This window comes from Sebastes umbrosus, chromosome 20 (assembly GCF_015220745.1).
Source record: "Sebastes umbrosus isolate fSebUmb1 chromosome 20, fSebUmb1.pri, whole genome shotgun sequence".
Lineage (NCBI taxonomy): Eukaryota > Metazoa > Chordata > Actinopteri > Perciformes > Sebastidae > Sebastes > Sebastes umbrosus.
This window is the reverse complement of record NC_051288.1, coordinates 22,905,460-22,917,786: the sequence shown is the minus strand read 5'-3', so window position 1 is coordinate 22,917,786 and position 12,327 is coordinate 22,905,460. Positions and strand designations below refer to the sequence as shown.

Here is a 12,327-nt window from a genome sequence, read left to right as displayed (position 1 = left end):
CTAATGCCGCGGGGACTTAGAGCAGGATTAAACCACAATTATGCGCTTCCCCATTCGCTCCAGCTGTGTGCAGAGAGGAGAGGACTATGGGAGGCACTATTCAAAAAAAAGTTGCTTGCCCAAGATGCTTTGTGCAGTCATAGAAGACAACATCATTTACATAAAAGTCTAATTCTTTCCGCATACGGTGCTCCATCACCCCCCAGCTCCATCACATGCTTATTTCAATTTCCTGAGAAAACCTTTGTCATTAATAACCATTAAATCCTGACAAGACAAATTCATTATTTCCGTTTTATGCTACTATGACAGCTTTAGTTACCAGTTACTTTTAAGATGAAGCTTTTACACAATGGAAAATATAACAAGCTTTTATAATATAACACATTGTTAAAGACATAACCAGTGGTGTCCAACCTTTTCTGCCTCTGACGTCTTACGAAAAGCAGCGTAGTCGGGGTCGCATTTCAGATGTCTGAGTTCAACCAAATGGTTATTTTTCTCTCTAAACTTCTTTATTTCTATATTTAACTTCAATATCTCACCAAAAATCAAAGATTAGAGAAAAAGTCTAAAAACAAAAACAGATTTGTGTCTCAGAACATTGTTTTTTTTTTGTATATTAAGTAGTCAGTAACATGCTGCTCTAACATTAATACTTCAGTATTAATAATGAAATGATAACATATATAATAATATATCAGTCAGAGGGGCCAAACCAGTACTTTTACTTTAATATTTTAACTATATTTTGCTGCTAATACTTATGTATTTTTAATTAAGTAGGAATATCATGCAGGACTTTTACTTCTATATTTACGTTGCTGTATTGGTACTTTTATTTCAATTAATTCAACTGTGCAAACACTGTCATTAACACTGCATTCATACTGTACATTTCAAGAAATATTCTTATTAATTTCTTATTTATACCATTTTGGCACTTATATTAACACACTTGATAGATCCCACTTCTCAGCATTTTCTATTTACTTTTTTGCACTGTGGTTATTTGTTATATATCGCACGTCTTAATGTAAATATTTGTACATATTTCTTATATTCTCATTTTTAATTTTAGTACTTATATTTCTTTACATATATTGTGTTTATAATGTAGCATTATGTAGATAATTTACACGTTACATACTCTTTTATTTCTATTTTCTTACATTTCTTTATGTTTATACAAGAGGAATTATAATACAAATACAAATTCAAATACAAATCAGCTGAACTATATGAAAAAGGAACTGATAAAAGAAATGAATTAATATGTACTTCTAGTTTTACTTGTTAAAGTTGTGAGGGATTGTATTTTACTGAGTAAATCAGTGGAACATGTCCTTATAATACCTATAGCGGCTCCTCAGTGGGCGTCACTGAAGCTTCCTGTTTATAAACTATAAGCTAAGCGAGGCGGAGCTCCAGAGCGAGAGCGAGCATATGAGCCGCGCACACTGCATATGTGACAAATCACTGTGCACAATTAGAGGACGAGGACAGTGGACGGGATAAGGATAACAAATCGTTATACAAACCAGCCGCTTGCTGAGTCTGTGATGTGTACACACGCATTATAAACATACATGTATTAATCACATGGGCAGACGGGCAGAACACAACCTACCAGTCATATTGTGTGTGTTTGTGTGCGGTTAATGATTTCCCCAGGCCTCCTGCGTTGTGTGGTCCGCCTCGTCTCCGCCCTGGAAGAAATAAAAAGAGGATCGTTAGGGCGGGTGAGCAGCTGAGACGGAGGGCGGAGGAAGGGAGGGATATAGCATATAGAAAACAAACAAGGCCATACAGTACAAAGGCCAGTGAGGACACACCCCCATCCTCCCCCATCCTCCCCCATCCTCCCCCTTTCCTCTCTGTCCTCATTCCTCTTACTTTTCTTGTTCTCTGTTTCTGTCTGTACTTCCTCTGTTGACTTCTCTCCCTTCATCTGTCCTCTCTTTCCTTCCTCCTTTATTTCCTCTTAGTTTGAAGACCTTGTTTTTGTTTCCTCTGTCTCTCTCTCTCTCCCTCTCTTCCTATCCTTTATTCCTCTTCCTCACAGTCAGACATGAAAGCCAAACATTTATCTATGGGCCTGCGTCACAGTCATGCTATAATGGGAGCAAAAACATCCTCCTAAAGCTAGCATTACCGGATTTAATGTCAGCATCGGAGCTGGAGACGTTGACAGACGGTGGCGTGCGTGCTGCAGACGTCTGCTACCTGTAGGGTCACACTTTGATGTTTACCAGCCTGTCATCTCAGATAAGACGCTTGTGCACGCACTCTTGTGCTGAGCTAGTTGTGCTAACATCAGCTGTGAGGTGCCAAATTTCCATTTAACATTTAGGGGAATATTTGCTTTCCTTCTGAGTATCAATATGGTGTCTGTGTGTGAAGTATGGAGCTGGAGTCATGACATGTTACCAGCTAAAATCTCTGTTCAAAGTGAAAAAAATACACTTTAAAAAGTTGCATCTTGTTTGTTTAACCCATAGGCTACCTCGACAGAAATGTAAAAACCACAATTTGTGGTTTAAGGGGATTTACGTTTTGGACCTATTTCTTGACGAACAACAGTTTATCCATCCACCCAGCTCTACTTCACAGCATCTCCAGCTATAGCGTTGGTTCCCCGATACGGTCAGTAAGCACGTATGATAATGTAAGTCTATCTTCAAATTCAATCAAATCTGATTTATATACAGTAGCACATTTCATACGACAGGCGTAGACGCAATGTGCTTCAAATATAAAACAAAAAACAGGCAAAAACATTTATGAAACATATGAAATAAGAACATATAAGTAAAGAAGGTATTACAGTAAAAGGGGAATAAGATAAGAAGATCTTATTATTATTCAAATTGGAATAATAACAATAATAATACTGATTCTAAAATTAAAGTTTTACCCGTTATCACATACTAACTCTCCTGTTGTCTTTGGGTCAAATTTGACATGTTTTCAAACTTCATTTTATCATAAATACGAATGTATTTTTGTCTTTTTGTTCCCTTATGGTCTTTGCAAAAAACACACTGTCACAATTTTTTTTTTATATTATAATATTTGTAATATTCTGACTAAACTTTGACATTCACCGGTCTGTGATAATCCATCAACATTATTCCTCCAATTTTTAGTATAGTCCAAATGATTCATAATTTCTGAATTTTTTTCCTAAAAAATTAAGTTTAATTTCATATAAATTAGGTTTATTGACCATGAATTCCAAAAGAAAGTGTAAAACTTGTGGTAATGAGTTGGAATGAAGTTGGCCAAAAAGGTGTAATACAGAATTGGGTGATAATTTATAATGTATGCTTTAAAAACAGTCAAACCAGATCAGGTCAATTTTGACCCGGAGAGACAAAAGTTGCATGGTTGACGGGAAGACAATAGGAGGGCTAAACACATCTAAAAGCTTGCAAACAAAGATATGTTTTTAATCTGCTTTTAAAAGAAGGCAGAGCGTCCAGAGTCCTCCAGAGAGTAGGACCGTAATGACTGACGCATAATGAGCTGATTTTGAATTTATTCGTGGTATAGTGAGGAGACATTTACTGTATATCTTTTACTTGTTTTCATATACACATACTGTAATGTAATTTCACATACACTCTTACCCCCTTTTTCCATTTGAACACTTTCCCACGTGGATTATTAAAGACACTGTGTGTATAATGTGTTTATAAGTGAGCTTTAGGCGGATTTTGCTATCTCTGGACAGAGAGCGAGGCGACACTTTTCCCCCTTTTTTCCAGTGTTGATGCCCAGCTAAACTAACCGTCTGCTGACTTTAGCTTCATAGTAACGTATTTCCCAAAATGTCAAACAATTCCTTTAAAGGTGCAGTGTGTAGGATTTGGCGGCAGCTCCCAAAGTAGATATAAACGGCTCATTATCAGGTAATGAAAACACAACAATTCTTATTTTCAGGTGATTATACACTAAAGAAAACACACTTATTAATATTATGATCAATTTCTGCCAATATATCCCCCGAAATACTACACACTGTCCCTTTAAACATCGATGCTGTCTTTTTACCCACATCATTCACAAGACAACTGATTTTCTTTTGTTAAAAAAAAGTACAATAATTCAATAGCTAATATTATCAAAACTAAATACCTGTTGTGGTGCCAACACAAACGGTAGTCATTCATTTAAAAAGGTTGAAGCTTGAAAACCAGAACTGACAGAGAGCAGAGTGACGTTGGCAAGACGACAGCGACTTGGCAGAAGCAGAAAATTCAAGTTCAGTTTTATGCAAAAATGTAATATGCATTATGCCTTTAGTTCCTATATGTCAGTTCTTATTGAAAAATGAAAAGCTGATTGTGGCTACACCAGCTGCACCTCACAACCTGTTTATTATCTAGTGAGGTTTATTACAAAGATGACAACTTCATATTAAAAAAACGGCACGGCAATGACAAAATGTATTTAAGCGTTCACAGGCAATTTATCCCTGTTACAATTCATTACGGTCTGTGTCTCAATAACAAATCCACATGAACGGTAATGCCCACAAGCGTCGGTAGGCACTCTGCCCACAACAGACAGATACTTCCCACACAACAACAAAGCAGGGAACAGAAGAAGAAAAACAGATGATGGGGAGGAAAAGAGAAACAGAAAATTGTGAGGAAAATCTGTGAAAGTGAGAAAGAGGAAGGAAAGAAATCAGCTTAAACTGCAGAGCGTTTTGAGGCGGGAAGGAAAAAGAGGAAGCCGTTAATGTCTTTACGGTCCCATCGGAGGGGAAGTGCCGGAAGGAACGCATGTGTGCCTGACTTTCTATATGTGGAGTGTGTCTTTTCTATATGTCTGTGTTGCAGCTTCATATCTGTATATCACATGTACATTTTCATCTACGTGTGTGTGTGTGTGGACACCCGGGTTGGGATGATGTATATGGTGCTATGATATAAATTTAGCTGCGTTCACTTGATGGCATGTGTGGAAAATGTGATGGGTGGGTTTCATTTCACATTCCACAAGAGGGGAATTCCCCTCCGTCTGAACATAAAGAATACATTTATTTCCTGCTGTGGGGAGGAGAGGATGGGGAGACGGATGGGGAGACGGATGGGTAGTTTTATGGATAGAAGTACAAGAGCTTCTGACTAATTTAGCTAATAGATGAGGCCGAAGGTCACGCGCTGAGTTTACACAGGGGATCTGTGGGCTTTGCAGACGGCGGATTAGCAGAGAGGCGGTGAAATGGATTGTGTCTGTGCGGCGACCGTCTGTTTGAAATGAAGGAATATGGGTCGGATTTGCCACGGAGACACCGGATCAACTCACTGAAGACAACACGTTAAGATGGGAGGTCAACTATTTAGCCTCTGTGCTGACAGTCTGTGACAACTTAGATTTCCCCCTCCACCCCCCGACACTGCAGAAGAGATGGAGGGGGCTGAAGGCTGAGCAGCATTGAGCTGAGAGCTTGGAAGAAGACGAGCTTCAAAGTGAAGCCTCTTCATCTTGCTAGCAATGCTATCGCCGCTGCCAGTGTGGCCTTTTCACCATCCTGCCGACATGAATAGCTCCCTTTGTCGCAGTGAAATTCCACTGGCAAGTCTCTAATTAGCTGGAGGGCTCTTCCCCTGCAGACCGGCGTGGGCAAAAAAAAAAAGAAAAAAGACAGGGCACAAGGAAAGAGGTAGCTCACTGAGAGGGGGAACTGGGCAAAACAATAAAGAGCCTGAATGGAGAAGCAGTCATATGATGCCCTCCTACTGCAGCTAACTAATAATATAAAGTGAGTGTGGAGGAAGAAAAAGAGTGTGTGTGAGTGAGAATGAATGTCTCAGAGAAGGAATCTGACAGGTGGTTAACCAGCACCGGGTTGTCAACACCAATATGAATCCTCCAGTTGGTATTTACACTGAATTGTTGGGGAGTGGCTCACCTGCAAATATGTAACAAGTATTCTGCTTGAGGATCTGATTAATGTTCATTAGTAACCTGACCTGGCTCACTTCTTCACATAGGATTTAGGACGGGGAAGGGGAACTCCACCGATTTTACACATAAAGATCAGTTTACCCAATGATGGAGACAATAATTCACCCTGTGAAAACAGTTGTCTTCTTTGGCAATGGAGGGGGGAAATCTAGAGCTAGGCTTGAGACTTTAAAGGGGACATTTTCAAGTTCATACTGGTATTTTAGGTTTCTACTAGAACATGTTTAAATGCTTTAATGTTCAGAAAACACATTATTTTTCTCATACTGGCTGTCTGAAGATACCTGTATTCACCCTCTGTCTTTAACGCTCCGTTTTAGCGCCCATCTCTTTAAGCATGCCTCCCGAAAAAGCCCAGTCTGCTCTGATTAGTCAGCGTTTCTGGTCTTCCGACTCTGAGCTGTTGGCATCTTCACAGTGTCACTGCAGCCAAGGACTCACTGGGTGTATCAACTAACAGCCCTGTCGCCTAAAAATTCCGTTCCCATACAATGAAACTGCATTGTGAATTACGTTTAGAGGGAAACGTACTTTGTCACGGATTACTTTCATTTTTGACGTATCATAAATACGTTTGTAAGGATCGAGGAGGTCGGGTCAACCAAACAGGACTTTCACCCAGCAGACCGCTGTGAAACCAAAAGTCAACATTCACTGATGTTAATTACTTAAAAAACGTTTCCATTTCAGGCCAAACCACAATGTTTTTTTGACTAAACTTCAATTGTTTTTTGTTTTGTTTTCTTTCAATTTACAACATTAACCACATGTTTAAAGCCGTTTAAGGCTGCGACCATAATCAGGGACAAAATATGTTTTTCATTGAAATTGAGAAAGTAGTTTAGTTGTTTGGGAACATTCATTTTGTAGGAGACAGGGTTGCAACTACAAAGAGTTTAGCGCCACTGCGACCGGTGACTGTATAGTTGTGACATCACAACCTTACAGAAGTCCTGACTGCTCATTTAAAACCACAGTTTCTGGATACGGTTGTGTGCATTTCTCCATAGATTGAGTGTTGTGATGCTTTCCCAGTATTTTATATATTAAAAGACATGGAAATCTCACATTATACAATATGGGACCTTTAAGTATTTAGTAGAAAACTTGTGTTATAAACTGGGGGCATGAAGTTTGAAAGATGAGGGGTTTAACAAGCAGAGGCCGTCTAATGAAAGATGCTACAGGAGTTGCAGGATCTAGTGTTTTTAAAGCTGACTCATGGGAGGACTAAGGACTAAATGTCAGGATCTGCTTCTTCATTTTTTACCAATCTTTGCTTTTTTTAAATCCGTCTTGCATCCCCCGACTTTATGGATGTCCAATACTAAATTGCTGGAGTGTCCCTTTAAGTTGTACCATTATGCCTTAGCCTTGCAGCATGCAAGTGAATATACAGTTGTCTCGTGTGTGTTTTCCATACGGAAGTGTGAGACTTTGCTAGCCCTGTGTACATGCTGACGGGTGTCCTGTGTCGAGTTTGATCTCGGTAGCATTACTGTGGCATGTGATCACATGCCTGTGCTATATTTGCACCGACTGGATAGCTATCTTATATGGTGTATCTAAGCCCATCCTGGACCAAAGGCACAAATATTGTACAGTACACGAGGCGTGTCCCTTACTGAACTGTTGCAAGGTTCATACAGGACGGGACATATGATCAACAGCTTTCATGATGGTCTGCGTCTAATCACTTGCTTTTTTTCTTTGCACTGAACAGGATTTTCTGAGCTAAAAATATCTGAGCAACAAACTCACCATCATTTAAAGCCCCAAAACATCACCTGCTATTGACATCTGAAGCATTGCTGATGCATCAACAACAAAGTTACGGCAGGTCACGGCAGTGCGAGTTGTAAACGAGCGACTTCCTATTTCCTGTTAACAAAGCGACCGCAGGTGCTACAAGTAAACAGTACAAGGTTGTGAGGTTGCACAGTCTAATGCACAGAGAAACTGGGTCAGGATCAATATTGCATAGCAAAGTGCAAGGTTTAATCGGAGGTGCTGTGGACGACAACAGCCAGAGTGAAAAAGGCAACGAAGATGTTAAATAGAATATTGATCCATGGTTTACTTCAGAAAATGTGCAAGATGCTGTATTGTTAGTCTTTATTAAAGGTGCAGTATTCAGGATTTGGCGGCATCTGGCAGTGAGGCTGCAGATTGCAACCAACTGAAACTTCTCTCGTGTGCCAAGCGTGTAGGAGAACTATGGTGGCTGACGCAAAAATGCCCTAAAGCATCCCCTGCTTTATGGTCTATTTGACTCTAATGGGACCATAATTTACTAAATGAACATCATGCTGTATTGAAGAAGACTTGAAACTAGTGATTGAGACCATAAACTCATGTTTACAATGTTTACTGAGGTAATAAATCAAGTGAGAAGTAGGCTCCTTTTCTCATAGACTTCTATACAATCAGACTTCTTTTTGCAACCAGAGGAGTCGCCCCCTGCTGGCTTTTAGAAAGAATGCAGGTTTGAGGCATTGGCTTCAATCCTCAGACCATGACTCTAACACACTAACAAGACTCTTGACCAATCAAAATGCCAACCGAAAAAGGTAGTATGGCTGTTAAAGATACCAAACTGCATCACAAGGAGATCCAGTTCTGCTTGATCAAAGGTGCAGGAGGTGTTTCGGGGTCTGGTGCTGTCAAAATTTCATTTCTAGTTGTCATCTGACCTAAAGGCACAATGCCATAAAGAAGCTCCTGAGGAATATGTCATTATCTGATAGCTCTAAACAAGCCTGGAAGTGTTCCACAAAGAAAGAGAAGGAGACTTTGATAAGATCTGTCAAAGGCTGTGTCTAGTCCTCAACGTGACTGACTGATTCTTATCCGACCACGCCTGCCCTCCCGAGTCCCAACATTGCCACCACATCTTTACGTTTTTACAGAGGGACTGTAAAACCTGCCTTGTAAATACAGTTCATTAAGTTTTAACAATGTGACTGCTAGCTCTAATTGAAGTAAGCTATGAGAAGTATTTCGGAGGCTGTTATAGAGCAGAGTACTTTCCTTACTATTTTTCAATCCAACAATGAAGACATCATTAGTCGGTGCAAATCAAAAGGCAGCGAAGGCCTCACAGTTATGAGCCTCAAGGCAATTCAAAAAGTTCTGCATTTCCAAAGAAGCGACTTTGATGCACGCTGCAAGAAAAGGGTTGCATTGTCGGATATGTGCTTCCCCTAGTTCACGACATCGATATGATCTCACAAGATAAAAAAAAAAACACACATTGGACTTGAGGAAGTCTAAAACAGAAGCAGAAAAAGTCTCCCCACTTCAGAGGACATTCAACTGAAAACATCTTGAGGGTAAATTCTGTCAGTGGGCCCCAAGTTCACCACTACACCCCCCTCTCTGGTGGCAAATGTGAGGCTTTGAACTCCAGGCCGGGAGGGGCGCGGGGAATTCGCTGGCCTGTCAGGACTATGAATGATGGTGGATGGAAAAGATCAGATCCTGCCTCGCTGTTCTGCCTTCAGGGAAAAGATTCTCTGACGATGCAGAGCGAGCCGTGCGAGGCTAAACATGGCAAGTCATAAAGAGCTCCAGCTCTGGGGGTGCAAAGTGTCATCTCAGCATACAAAGGCCCCAATTACACCTGCAATTTCAGCAAAAGATATCATCAACCAGAAGATCGGTTGCCTCCAGAAATACTTTGAGGTGCTCTCTTAACAATGCAGTGGTTTAGTGTGGGATAGCCTTGAGAAGTCAGAAGAGATTATAAATGAACTATACACTGCCATGCTTTTAATAAACTGATAATCTAGGTTGGTTGGAGGGAAGTCGTGTAATTTCAGCAAAAAATGTCAGCCAAGATTCCACTCGTCTGCTTTGCATCAGCACATTGCATCATGGATATTCTTGTGGCTTGTCTGTGGGAAAGGGCTCAAAACCAATCTGTACTGGTTTGGCATGAAGCAGTTTCCCTGTCAGTGGCTTTGCAGAGTTCACATGAAAACAAGGCTTCATAGTGGCACTTAATTTCCCAATCTTACTCATCACCACCTTCACACCATCTCCTCCTTCCATTGCACTTAACCTTGACCCATCTCACTTAGTCACAATAAGTAGTAAATGAGATCTAACATCCGAAGCCCCTCATGAACTTCTTTGGAAGAACACCGACAACCCGCAACGAACGAGAGAAATACTATCAAACAATAGCAGCAATTAACGAGTATCGGTGCCAGCAGCCTGAGGGATCACAAACGTGTCTGGCAAGAGAGCGCGAGCGAGACAGCAACAGAGAGAAGTAGTCAACCGTTGGCTTGGAAAGAGTGGTGTGCAATCTGTGTCATGCTTTACATGATTAACCAATTATTCATCATTAACGTGGAGGATGATCTGGTAAGATAAATGGCATAAAATATGCCCCATTAGTAGAGACACAAGTCACATTGATGCCATGTCAAGGAAGAAAAAGGGGCTTTCAATGTTCAGCCAAATGCAATTAGGGCTGTGTATGTGGCAATAATCTGAGGATACGTATCATGATACAGGGGCTACCAGTCAATATATTGTGATATATTGCGATACTGTAAGCTATATTGAGATTTTTTAAATCAAATTTTATGAAAACCCGCAAATTATAAAGAACACACCGCCATATGCATAAAAATCTGAGTACATTTTTTTTTACTTGTTTATGCTATGGGTTTGTTTACTTTTTCAGAGATCCTTTACTAATTTGTTCGAGAAGAGGATTCACTCGTGGGGGAAAAAACTGAACTGAACTGAATTTCTATCTTTAGTTGTTTATTGCTAAATCTCTGAAAAGTGGTGCTTTTTTATTGTCATCAAAATATAACATTAGCATTTTAAATAAATATGTAATGGTGAATTTAAACTACTGCTTGCAATCTGAGGACGTATATATAGAGAGAGTGCGTGTGTGCGTGTACAGCTTCTGCTGTTTTTTTACCCTGGTATCGAATTAGGTATCTAGAATCATGGAAATTCACTGGTATTGCAATCGACTACTAGATTTCTAGTATCATGACTTCCCTAGTGGGATCTGCATTTGCGTATATCACAGTCCCTGTAACATGCAACATCATACTGTAGCACTACTTTGAGAGGGCACGTACACTGGGAGGGCACATATCTATGAAGTATTGACTAAGTAAATCTTTGCATGCAAACTATTGATTAACTAGAATGGCACTCGGAGAGCGCAGACATCCGCCGAGATGCCCGAGTCCGATTGCTCCCCCTCTCCGTTCAGCTTGTGCCATCATCCACGTGTATTTTTGTTTCTGTTGAGATCAGCTGTATGTAGCGGAGCATCACAAAACACCTCATTCAAACTGGACAGAAACAAAATAAAACTCACCTAAACCGTCGGCGTTACTCTTTCCAACAATCACCAAGTGTGCTTTAGTCCAACTCAACTCTAATTCCACCGAGTTTAAAGTGAGAAAATGCTGAATCTACAGTTCCCCCGTCCCTGCTCTCCACTCTCTCTCTCTCTGTCTGTCTGAGTTATTAACAAACTAGCTTTTTTTGCGCAAGATTAAAATGTCTGTACATCAGGATGCACTTTCAACGTTGATCGAATTGGATCTCGTTCCCAGTAAAGGCGTCATCATCCGTGCAGCACGATGGGCTTTGTATGACAGCAGTACAAACATGTAAACATTCCCTTCGGGGAATCTGTATTGCCCAGCTGGAATTGATGTAAGTTAGGGACAAAAAAATTGCTCCTTCATGCTATTTTAGCTGTTTCATGTAGTTCAAAACAGTTGTGGGTTTGACTGCATTCTTTCACTCTGCCCGTAAAGCTGGAGATTTAGCCTATAACATCAGGAATCAATTCTCAAGCCATGTGCACTGAGTGGAACTGTGGAAGAAACCATTTATTCACACATACATGGATGTGCATGCCCTAACCCTCACACACACACACACACACACACACACACACACACAACTACAGTAAACGTCCTTCAGGCCATCTGTGTTTCAATCTATTCAGGTTGGGGAAGAGAGGAAGGGGGGTCTGAGGGGGTGACAGCATGTTCATAGTGTCACTCCAAGGGCGGTCGTTTTGTCCCGGTGAAAGACTGGATTCACTAGAAGACGGGCGGCCATAAAAACGCACAGCACTCAGGGAGAAGATGACCGAGGAGAGATCAGGAAGAGGATAGCAATAAGGAGAGAGATGACGAAGATATGAAAGACCCCGAGACTGAAAGAGAGAGAGGACACAAGGCCTCGTTGATGAGAGGCTGCACAGCTGGATGGTTCAAGGAGACAGCGGGGGGGTGGAGAGGCCACGGCGAACAGGGAGAAGACAATGCAGAAGGGCTTGTCAAAATGAAA

At 40.8% G+C, this 12,327-nt stretch overlaps 1 protein-coding gene across 5 annotated transcripts in view; it reads right to left on the bottom strand.

Annotated features, from left to right (window-relative positions):
- The window catches only part of thrab (thyroid hormone receptor alpha b), a 282,111-nt gene that overhangs the window by 100,762 nt on the left and 169,022 nt on the right, over nucleotides 1–12,327 (bottom strand). For 3 of the 5 annotated variants that reach the window (XM_037755729.1, XM_037755730.1, XM_037755731.1), the window contains one exon: nucleotides 1,631–1,709. The gene's annotated coding sequence lies outside the window, so the exon portion shown is untranslated. Of the gene's footprint in view, nucleotides 1–1,630; nucleotides 1,710–1,896; nucleotides 2,003–12,327 lie in introns of those variants that run through there. The other 2 variants (XM_037755733.1, XM_037755732.1) reach the window with 1 other exon arrangement.